The following is an 11967-nucleotide window of genomic DNA, read 5'->3' as shown; positions in this document are numbered from 1 at the left end:
AGTAAATGCCTTAAGGGATTAAAAAGTGTAATGAGAAATAGACATTTGGGAATGGATGCTAGGAGGAGATTGTATGAAGGATTGGTTGTGGCATTATTCATATTATAAGTTTTCATATCATATTTGTTCCAATATTCTTTTATCGTCACCACGGGAGCTTTCACCAATGTAGACCTTTTGAAACCTGAACATGTCACACAGTAAACACCTGCTTGACTAACATTTTCCCTAATTTTATTTCTATTTTTTATAAGACTGCCAACTGTTACTGAGCTGTTTTTTACGACATTAATACCAGCCATCTTAGACATAGATTCGATACAGGCCACAATGCTGACTGGAATAATTCTAATGTATTAAAATATGAAAACCATCCTATGAAACGTAGATGGCATTATTCATATTATAAGTTTTCATATCATATTTATGTTCCAATATTCTTTTATCGACACCACGGAAACTTTCACCTTTTTGCAACCTGAACATGGTACACAGTAAACACTTGCTTGATGAACATTTTCCCTATTTTTATTTCTATTTCTTATAAAATTGCCAACTGTTACTGAGTTGGTTTTCACGACATTAATACCAGCCTTGTTAGACGTAGATTCGATACAGGCCACAGTGCTCACTGGAATAGTTCTAAGGTATTAAAATATGAAAACATAGATGTTTTGAATATGCTTTTATATCAATCATTGATAATATCAATCAAAACAACGGATTTTTGACAATAGATAAACCTCTAGCAATTCTGATAACGAAGTAACAAGCAATTTTCGCAAGTTGTGTTTACACCAATTCCATGTTCGTTCCTCCCCGCAAGCTCGGGTTCTATATGGAGTCAGCTGTTTGTCTACTATCATCATCAGACATCGGCAGCATTTGCCAGCAGACAGTCGGCACTTACACGAGGATAGTCATACTTGCTAGGGCTACTCTCTAGAGTTGACCAGTACTCATAATCCAACGTTACGTTGGATAGCTTTCATCTTGGCAGTTAATACTGCCACTCACTTCTGGGCATTTCCCAGCTCTTTCATTGACATTTTCGTTTCTTCGTAGCTCTCCGGGATCCGCACGAGTCCTTGTTGGCTCGTGAGACTCCTCTGTCGTCCGGCCCGGCGAAATCTAGTAAAAATATATCGTAGTTTAGACTAATGTAGACCCCGTACACTGTATTGGGGTGGCTAATGAGTGCGCAAAAAATTAAAAGTGGAATATTATATTTAGATACACACAAACTTATACAATCACAATTGCGTGCGCCTGCTTACAAGGCTGCTTAGATACTGACGCCACGCTCTCCAATTCGCGCCAAAACAAAAGGCGCGCATCGCATCTGCGATATCTTACATAAACAAAACACATTGTATTACATAATATAAATACATAATAGCATAATATAAATAATACAATAAATAACAAAACAACAAAATACAATTCTCCTCCACACCAACACATCGCTCGGCCCGCGCCACTCGGTGCCCTCACCGAGCAAACAAGAAAAAAAACCTGACCGAGGCAAAGAGAATGTAAATGAGACAAAGATAAGCCACACACATACCACAAACACAACAGTGGCAGACAGAAGTGGGGGACAAAAGGATATAATAGCACACCCAAATACATTAAATAAACGCATACATATATGAGGACATAAAGACAATACAGACAACACAAAAAGGAAAATAAGACTGGCGCCAGTTAACAAAAATACAAATACAACAATTGCCGGACGTCCGGGACATGATACTTAATATCTAAACACGACAAAATACAATGCAAGAATACATAAAAGGGAAACATTACAAGAATACATAAATGGGAAACATCACAAGAATACATAAATGGGAAACATCACAAGAATACATAAATGGGAAACATCACAAGAATACATAAATGGGAAACATCACAAGAATACATAAATGGGAAACATCACAAGAATACATAAATGGGAAACATCACAAGAATACATAAATGGGAAACATCACAAGAATACATAACACTACACAATGAAAGTTCAGGTAATTACAGGACCCCTTGACCTAAGGTCATAACAATGAGGGGTAGATAAACAAGGCATAGTTCTTGGTGTGGGCCCAGGAGGAGGCCGGGTAAAGGTAGGGATAGGCACTTGAGTCTTCTTGAGCCTATCAGCGTGTGCAATCTCGCTAAGGCCTGTAGAGGGGTCAAAAATCCTGAACTTGTTAGGATGTAGGCGTTCAGTCACCAAAAGGGGGCCCTCAAATTCACAATTTAATTTTGACTGGCGATCAGGCATGCTTTTGAAAACATGATCACCAACACTGATGGTCACAGGTGTTGCACGAGCATGTTGTTGTTTCAACATGTCGGCCTTTGAAACATCCAGTTTATCCTTAACAGAAGTATAAATGGCATGCAGCACATGACTCTGTAGTTTACTATAGTCATCTACATTGTAGAGGGGACGAGCAGGGCTGTCAAGCACATCATATGGGAGCCGTTTCTCAACTCCAAAGATAACATAATGAGGCGTTTTGCCCGTGGAAACATTAATGGTGCTATTGATACAAGCACTAACATGGGGAAGCCAATCCTCCCAAGACTCATGAAAATTACTAGCAAGGGTGACGTAGGATCTCTAAAAATTTCCTGTTCGTCCTCTCCACAAGAACATTGGACGCGGGATGATAAGCAGTCACGAATGTCTGTTTGATACCATAACGTTCACAAATACCTGCCAAAACCTCGTTCCTAAATTCAGTCCCATTATCACAAAGGAGCACCGAAGGAGTGGTGTATGGAAACAAAACATGGGAAACTAAAGCATGTGCTACAACTGGTGCAGATTTGTTACGTAAGGGAGCTAAGACCACAAAACGACTAAAGTGATCCACGCACACAAGGACATACACAGAGCCCTGCGTGCTACGAGGCAGTTGCAAAAGGTCTATAGCCACAGTCTGAAAAGGGCGAGAAGGAGTAGGGTACTCTAAAATGGGAGCAGTGCTCGTAGAACCTTTTTTCTGGGCACAAGAACTACACCGGGCTACATGAGAGGTAAAGTCTAGTCGCATTTTAGGCAAATAATACTTCTTCCACGCCATAGCCAGAGTTTTGTCACGACCTGGGTGACCAGCTTGAGGGGCATCATGAGCAAGGGACAAAACAACGGGAACTAGAGACTCAGGGATCACTAGCTGTGCCACATCCTGCTCAAACACTTCCACATTACGAATGAGAACCTCGTCTGCAGGGAAAATTGGTACAGAGGTACTGGCAAAGCTGGTAAGGTGGAATCATCACCAGACTCCAAAGCATAAATGACAGCAGTCCAAACAGGGTCTTCACGCTGAGCTTTGGCCAGATCCTGCAGGGAAAAGTTATGAATCACGGTAACAGCAGCAACAGGGATATTCCGTGAAAGTGCATCAGCAACATGGTTCGCACGCCCGGGGATATGCTTTAGGGTTGGATTGAATTCCTCGATCGTGAGGAACCATCTGGCTAGGCGGCCTGACAGATTCTTGCCCTTAAAAAGCTGAGTGACAGCAGTGTGGTCCGTGTAGACTGTAATAGGATATCCAAAAATGATATCACGGAAGTGCTTTAAAGCCCACACCACTGCCAGGGCCTCTAAATGAGTAACAGAGTAACGGGACTCAGGCTTGTTAAGAATGCAACTAGTATATGCAGTAACATGAGGTCTACATCCATCTACTTGTTGCATGAGTACAGCTCCAATACCTGTACCAGAAGCATCTGTACAAATAGTAAAGGGGATAGTATAATCAGGGAAAGCTAACACAGGTGCTTCAGTAAGAGCAAGCTTCAAGGAATCAAAACTTGTCTGATGGACATCACGCCACTGGAAGGAAGAGTCCTTCTTGAGAAGGCGAGTGAGAGGGGAAGCAATTGAAGCAAAGTCTTTAATGAATGCACGATAGTATCCTGCAAGTCCAAGGAAGGAACGTACATTTTCAACCGACTTCGGTATAGGGAAGTCCTTGACTGCCTTGATCTTTTCACCTGTGGTATGGATACCATGCTTGTCTACAACATGACCTAGGAACTGGATATTAGCCTTGAAAAAGGAACACTTGGGTAAGTTGAGTTTCAACCCAGCTTCAGCAAAACGTTGCAAGACCATGGACAACTTAGACAAGTGGCTTTCCACATCTTTGGAAACTAAAATCAAATCATCCAGGTAAACAAAAAGTCCATTCCCAATTAAGCCATGAAAAATGGAGTTAACTAAACGCTGGTAAGTCAAAGGAGCATTCCGCAAACCCATGGGGCAACGAAGCCATTCATAGTGCCCACTGGGAGTCGAGAAGGCCGTGATCTTACGAGACTTCTCCTCCAAGGGTATCTGCCAAAAACCTGCTTTTAAATCTAAGGTGGTGAGCACCGTATTACCAGTGCCAATGGACTGAGGAAGCTCGCTTAAGATAGGCAGAGGATAATGATCTGGAAGAGTGACCTCATTAACTTTCCTGTAATCAACACCAGGACGAAAAGATCCATCTTTCTTAGGCACCAGGAGAAGAGGCGAGTTCCACTCTGAGTGGGACTCCTGTACAATACCTTCATTCAATAAATCGTCAACCAAGGACTGGGCTATAAGCCGACGAGAGTGAGGTAGCCTGTAAGAGGGGACGTAAACAGGATGAGTGCCTGGCTGAAGATAAATTCTATGAACCACACGGTCCGTAATCCCTACCGGATCACCTGGTAAAGCCAAACCCAGGTCAAGGAGACGAGGCGTCTCTTCAGGAAAATCAATCTCGCCTACAAATGTGGCAAGCTCAGAAGCTAAGTGAGCAGGGTCACGTGTTGGAGGAGACTGTAGAACAGAAGCTGCTATAATAGGCGAATCCTGGAAAGCAGGAACGTGTACCACCTCAAAGGAGCCTAAGTGACTGCCAGGAGAGAGAGGAATAGGAGCACCCGTGACATTGGTTACCATTGCTGTGGTAACATGATCCTCACGAATAGTGGAGAGAGTTCCTTCTGGGGGAAGCCGACGAATACGAATAGAGTCAGGCAAAGAGAGAACGTCAGACCCAATCGGGACACCTGAGACGCGCACTAGAACTCGAACAGAACTTGAAGGTTCAATAAGATTCTCTCCTAGAACAGCACAATGAGCAACAGGGGTAGAGCGCTTAGAAGTTGGGACAGGCACATGTGCGGACTGATCAAGCACAGGAGAATCACAAACAGAAACTGGCCTATCCGAAGCAGAGATATCAAAATTGCAGAAAGTCACTACACGGCGACTAGGAGAAATATCTATGCTATGAGCTGTAAGAGCATCAATACCCAAGAGACAATCACACTTAAGGGCAATGCCAGAGACAACAGCAAAAGTGACATTGAAGACTGTAGCATGCGAGGGAAACTGTAAGGGAAGACAAACAGATCCATGAACAAGCAAGGGAGAACCTTGCACATAATGCAAATTATTACAAAAGGGAGATAAAGGGAGAGCAAAGTAAGCCTTTCTACTTAAGAGACTACATTCTGCATATCTACAGTGACAGAAAGAGGCGTATCACTAGTAATAAATTGAAAGGTAAGTAATTGAGAAGACTCAACAGCCACAAAAGGAATTATTTGAGACCGAACATTGCTGGTCAACTCTTTGGGGTGTGAAACACGCGCTGGGGAAAATGGGATTGACGAGGCTGGTGAGAAGTCTCATCCCTAAGTTTCAAAACCTTGAAACATTGATCAGTCGAGTGTTTACAATGACCATGGATATGGCAATAACTGAGTCTACCTGGAGGTTCTACTCTGGAAAGGTCATGCAACAGATTAGAAGAAACAGTAGGTACACTCCTGCGAACACGGGACAGTCTTGACTTGTGTACCTGGCGCCTACGGTGATAACAAAAGTCGCTCGAATGACCAGACCTGTTACAAAAGGTACATAACAGGGGAGGGGGGTAACTGCAGATTGAGGGGAACTATGAGTAGGGACTGTAGACTGAGAGAACTGAGGAGAACAAGGGACATGACCATGTTGATGAGCATTGCTAATACACAAGGAACTAGACGGTACTTCCCCTAGTTTACGAGAAAGCTGTGACGCAAAAGACAATAGAGTCTCATCAGGCTTATACATGAGAGAAGATGCCGCTCTTCTCTCAGAAGGGACCAAAAAAAGGGTATAGAACAGAAATTCAATGATAAGACGAAATCTGTCTAAAGAGATATTGCTATTATCTACCCAATCTGACTGTGAAAGTGACTCTAAAGCGTCAACAGCAAGGATACTGGCCTGAGCTTGCGCTCGTCTATAATCAAGAGTGCCCAGTCGGGATACGAGAGTATCAGCCAGTTTGAAGCACCAATGAAACGCACCACCACCACCAGGAGTATCTGAAAAAAGTTTAAGGAAGTTAGACCTAAAGGTGTCATAATTATAGTCCAAAGATTTAGGATCTAAACACGACGCCGATAGTAACTCCGATGCTAGAGAAATTTGGCACAATCTGGGACCTCACAAAGGAGAGGCCCCGTCGAAACATTGGACTGGACAATGGCGTCCTCACATTGGCGGATAAAATCAGCCGCCCTATAATGAGGATCTTGCCCAGAGAATTTAATTAATGACGGGTCCTGATGGAGCAACGTCAACTTGTGAGCCATTGTCTCAGATGAATTTAGTGGACTGATAAACGAAGGCCTCTTCGACTTTGACATGATAGGAGCTGGCAACCGTAACCCACTTCGTAAGAACATATGAAATCACTGACACCAAGCAATAATTAATGCAAATACAACACACTAGCACAAGCATGAAATAATGTAAAAAAAATATATAATAATAATAATATAGAGAAATCACATGGACATGGGACACGAACGTAAGAAAATGATATAATTCACACAAACAGAAGCATTGAAACACAGAAACAATGCAATACATATATCAATAATGAAGAATTTTTTTATAGGAAGACCGTAATTAGCAAAATTACGTAAAAAATGTATAATGCACTAATACGTACGTAAATGTACACTAGACTCACTGCGGGATCACATTTGAAAAGGTAAACAAAGAGTGACGTCATACAAATGGCCGCCCAAGACACGACCGGATTGAAGATTTTTTTTTATTTTTTATTCACAATATATGCACAAAGTCTAAAAAAAAATGACAATACAAGTATGCCGAAGGCAAAAATGATACAAAACTGATAACAAGGTAGCCAAAGTCTGTGGCACAGAGCAATACACTTGCGAAATTTTGAGACTGCAATCACGAATCCGTCCCCATCCACGGTGCAATTTAACTGGAAGGCACGAAGTGACTTGAGACGACCGTCCCACTAACGTAGCCAGCAATATCAGTCCCAAAGAAGGCCGGCCACGAAGATTTCCGGGGAAAACGTTGTCCAGATTAAATCACACAGCGGCATGTACCCAAGGGTCCTGACAATGTCTGTTGCTGGTATCTGGTGCTATGGTTACGTAAAATAAAGTCACTGGTCCACAATGCGAAAACACTAGTATCTCACTATTAACAAATCCTGTAGCCTGTGGAAAGGAAAATGGGAGAAAAAGAACACAACGGACGCGGAGCACTCTAATTTCAGTCTGTGAAGATGTGCACAATGATTGTTTTTGAGCTGCCACCATTTAATGTATTGGGGTGGCTAATGAGTGCGCAAAAAATTAAAAGTGGAATATTATATTTAGATACACACAAACTTATACAATCACAATTGCTTGCGTCTGCTTACAAGGCTACTTAGATACTGACGCCACGCTCTCCAATTCGCGCCAAAACAAAAGGCGCGCATCGCATCTGCGATATCTTACATAAACAAAACACATTGTATTACATAATATAAATACATAATAGCATAATGTAAATAATACAATAAATAACAGAACAATAAAATACAATTCTCCTCCACACCAACACAACCCACTGGGCACACAGTGTGTCTTTCCACGCGGCTGTCGCCAGTCGCTAAGGAACTGTGTGACCCCCATAATATTTTATCCTTTGGCTCTGCTGAGCACATTTCTTGTGTACCAAGGGGCTTGTCCCCCCACCCCGACGTGCAGGATGGAGTCTTCAACTCCACCTCTGCAAACTAGAAACACCTCCCCTGACGACCCTAATATCAACCCGGACAAGGCTAGGCACGTTTTTCTCCACTCCGACCAAACCCGTTTAGCTGACCTCAATCCCTTTATTCTAAATAATGTCTATCTTCTTATACTTATGGTATAAATCAAGTTAGAAAACTTAGAAGCGGAGACCTCCAAGTTACCACCAACTCTGGGAAAGCTACACGCGACTTGCTCAAGGCCAGGAAGTTTCATACCTTTGGTGTTGCCTCCCTCCCTAGGTCACTCAACTCCTGCAGAGGAGTAATCCACTGCAGAGATTTGATGACCATGGACGAATGTGACATCCTCGAAGAAATGAAAGCCGAAGGTATTCTAGATGTTAAATTCATAACGCGACTGGACCGGGAAAAGAACATGCGAGTGAACACGCCCCTCATCATCCTCACTTTCAATTCAACAACCCTCCCTGACCATGTCAAAATTGGATACATTCATGTCCCAGTACGACCATATGTCCCCAACCCTTTGCGCTGTAACAAATGCTTTAAGTAAGGTCACCTTGCAAAGTTTTGCAGTAAACAAACGATTGTGTGCGGTAAGTGTGCAGACGAACATCCTACAGATGCTTGTTCTGCAAACGTGTTTCAATGTGTAAACTGCCCCTCTAACAACAACCATGCGTCCACCTCCCGAGACTGTCCCACCTTCAAAATAGAAAAACAAATTTGTACTGAGAAAGCAACTTGTGGCATCTCCTTCTACGAAGCACGGAAGCGTGTGATGGAAAGACTAGTTACCCTAACTAGTCCCTCCGGAGCAACTTCCTATGCTTCGGCTGTAAAGAAAACATACAGAACCATTGAAACGCAAACTGAGAGCAAGCACTCCGATAAGGATAAAGATCTCCGCCCACCTACCAAACAAACCAAGCACTCGCACCTTCCTTCCCCGACCATCCCAGAGCTTCCCATGCGTGTGCCTACACGCATGGAAGAGGCTGTTCAAATGGAGACCTCCGGTTCCTGTAAGCGACTGTTAAGTCCTATATCCAGCCCGGACCTTGCATCGGGGGCAAAACACACCTTTCCCACTAAGGCCAAGAAGGGAAGAAACCGAAGCAAATAAAAAAAAATAAATAGATGAATAAAATAGAATAAATAAATACAAGTACAAATAAGAATAAAAATTAAAATCATCCAGTGGAATTGCCGAGGTGTTAGAAGTAAATTAAATGACCTACTAAGTATTTCAGCGGCTTTGACCCATCGTTTTTCGCTCATATTTCCGAAATAACCATTCACTTCAGCATGATATATTAGCGCAACCTAATTCACACCCTGCCCTAATTTTTGACGTTATAGTGCGTTCACAAGTGTATTTAATTACGGCGTTTACTCTTGATATTAAGTGTGTCGTAGCCGACACCCGTGAAGTAAAACGAACAAGTGAAGTTGGTGGTTTACGTCGACGAGACGTGGTTTACTACCCGAATGCACCACAGTAAAGAGTGGGTGGACACAACACAGCCTAACACTAGTGTCATCTTCAGCCGTCAAGTGCCCCCTGGGGAGGGTGAGCGCTTTGTGGTAGTAGCAGGTGGCACAGATGAGGGATTCATTGACGAATCATTTCTGTGCTACCCTGCCAAAAACAAAACAGGAGACTACCGTGGTGAAATGAACAGCGCCCTATTCATTCGCTGGCTGATATCACAGCTTTTGCCGGCGCTCGTTGAGCCATCGGTGCTGGTGCTTGACAACGCACCCTACCACAGTCAGCTGACCGAGGAGACCCGTTGCCCCACCACTGCCACAAGAAAAAGCGGAGATCGTGAAATGGTTGGAGTGCCGCAGCCTACCATTCCCACCAGATGCTACGCGCCCTGAGTTGCTACTGATCTGCAAGGAGAACCGGCCCGAGCCACGCTACACGGTTGACGAAATTATCCGATCATGGGGTCATGAGGTCATCCGTTTGCCACCAGCTCATCCAGAATTAAACGCCATCGAACAAGTGTGGGGCTGCATGAAGCAACACGTGCGATCAACGTTGCAGCGGCTCACTCGGACAGATCTGCAAGCGTGGCTCCAGGAGGCAAAGCTTATCGCAACCAAGGAGGTGTGGGCGGGTGCTGTGAGAAGGTCCAGATCGTTCGAAGAAAAGTACTGGTCATCGGACAGCATACCTGAAAGTGTGGAACCCGTCATCATCACCATGGGCAGCAATGACGAGGATGAACTGTTTATCCATAGTGGCATGGAATGAAACAAAATGCATGTCCAGTTATCATAATTTCCCTATCCATCATATGTATAAACTTGTTATTGAATTCCCTTTCCGGGTGCATCGTATTCAATTATTATTACATGTTTTTTTTTTTTTTTTTTTTTTTTTTTTTTTTTTTTTTTTTTTTTTTTTTTTTTTTTGAGAGAGAGAGAGAGAGAGAGAGAGAGAGAGAGAGAGAGAGAGAGAGAGAGAGAGAGAGAGAGAGGAGGAGGAGGAGGAGGAGGAGGAGGAGGGAGGAGATGGGGAGGAAGGAGGGAAGGGGAGGAGGATGGGATACACGAAGTAGTTTGTGATGACGTCACAACTTCACTTGTTCGATTTACTTCACGGGTGTCGGCTGCGAGACATTTGATGTCAAGAGTAAACGCCGTAAATAAATTCACTTGTGAATTAAGCTGTGCTAATGTATTATGCTGATGTGAATGGTTATTTCGGAAATATGAGCGAAAAACGATGGGTCAAAGCCGCTGAAATACTTAGTAGTTATTTTCAACTCCCTAATCAACCCCTCAGTTTTTTGTCTACAGGAAACGTTCCTAAAGCCCAGTGTAGAATTCAAGCTTAAAAACTTTACCATCTATAGGAAGGACAGGTTCGCGCCTGAAGGAGGGGTCCCCGTTGTTGTCAGCGACTGCCTTCCCCAAGTGGAATTACCACTATCCACAACCTTGGAAGCAGTCGCCATCAAAACAAAAGTACACAACAAACTTGCGACCATCTGCCCCACCATAAACTTATAGTGGGAGATTTTAAATATCACCATCACACGTGGGGGAGCGATAGAACATGTGCTCGAGGGGAGCAGATGGAGGCAGTTCTAAACCTCAACAACCTGGTCCTCCTAAACACTGGCAATCCCACCCGTGTAGACAATATTAGGGGCACTTTTTCAAGCATTGATTTATCCATATCATTTCCTGCGCTGTCTGACGACATAGAATGGACTACGCATGACGACACCATGCTCAGCGATCATTTCCCAGTAATCCTAAAAATAGGGGGTGACCACGTTACGGCTGCTCCAGCCTACGGAAACAACCCACCCCCTCCCTATCCCAAATTCAACATGACGAAAGCTAACTGGGAAATATATTACAGAACTACCAACGTCAACATCGCAGGGATGACAAAGTATTAAATTTAACAATATCCACTTTGAATTCAGCGTATAAGCACATACCAAAAAACCTCGGTATTTCACAAGCTTAGATTTTCTTGGTGGACATCAGACTGCAGAAAAGCACTTTACAAGCGGAATAGGGCTTATCGTATTTTAAAAAGAACCCAATTTCACCTAACCTGATTATTTTTAAAATGGCGCAAGCAGAGGCCCGTAAAACCATTAAACAGGGCAAGCGAAAGTCTTAGCGTGATTACATTTCAACAATAAACATGCACACCCCTCTAACATAGATCTGGTCAGCCGTCCGAAGAATTGACGGCAAACATACACCAACCATAAAGACCTTGACAATAGGAAACACATTTGTAGATACTCCCACCGACATCGCAAGCATAATAGCAGATACATTTACACAAACAAGCAACACAGATAACTATTCACCAACTTTCTTACAACATAAACAAAGACTGGAAGCAGAG

At 43.3% G+C, this 11967-nt stretch overlaps 1 pseudogene; it reads left to right on the top strand.

Moving 5' to 3' along the window:
• LOC143040195 (uncharacterized) overlaps window positions 1–10344 on the top strand; it is an 11677-nt pseudogene extending 1333 nt beyond the window's left edge.
• The last annotated feature ends 1623 nt before the right edge of the window (window positions 10345–11967 follow it).

Source organism: Oratosquilla oratoria, chromosome 28, assembly GCF_046742065.1.
Source record: "Oratosquilla oratoria isolate Oo_2021 chromosome 28, ASM4674206v1, whole genome shotgun sequence".
NCBI classification, from domain to species: domain Eukaryota; kingdom Metazoa; phylum Arthropoda; class Malacostraca; order Stomatopoda; family Squillidae; genus Oratosquilla; species Oratosquilla oratoria.
The sequence above is the reverse complement of the archived record's forward strand: the minus strand, read 5'-3'. Positions and strand labels throughout refer to the sequence as shown.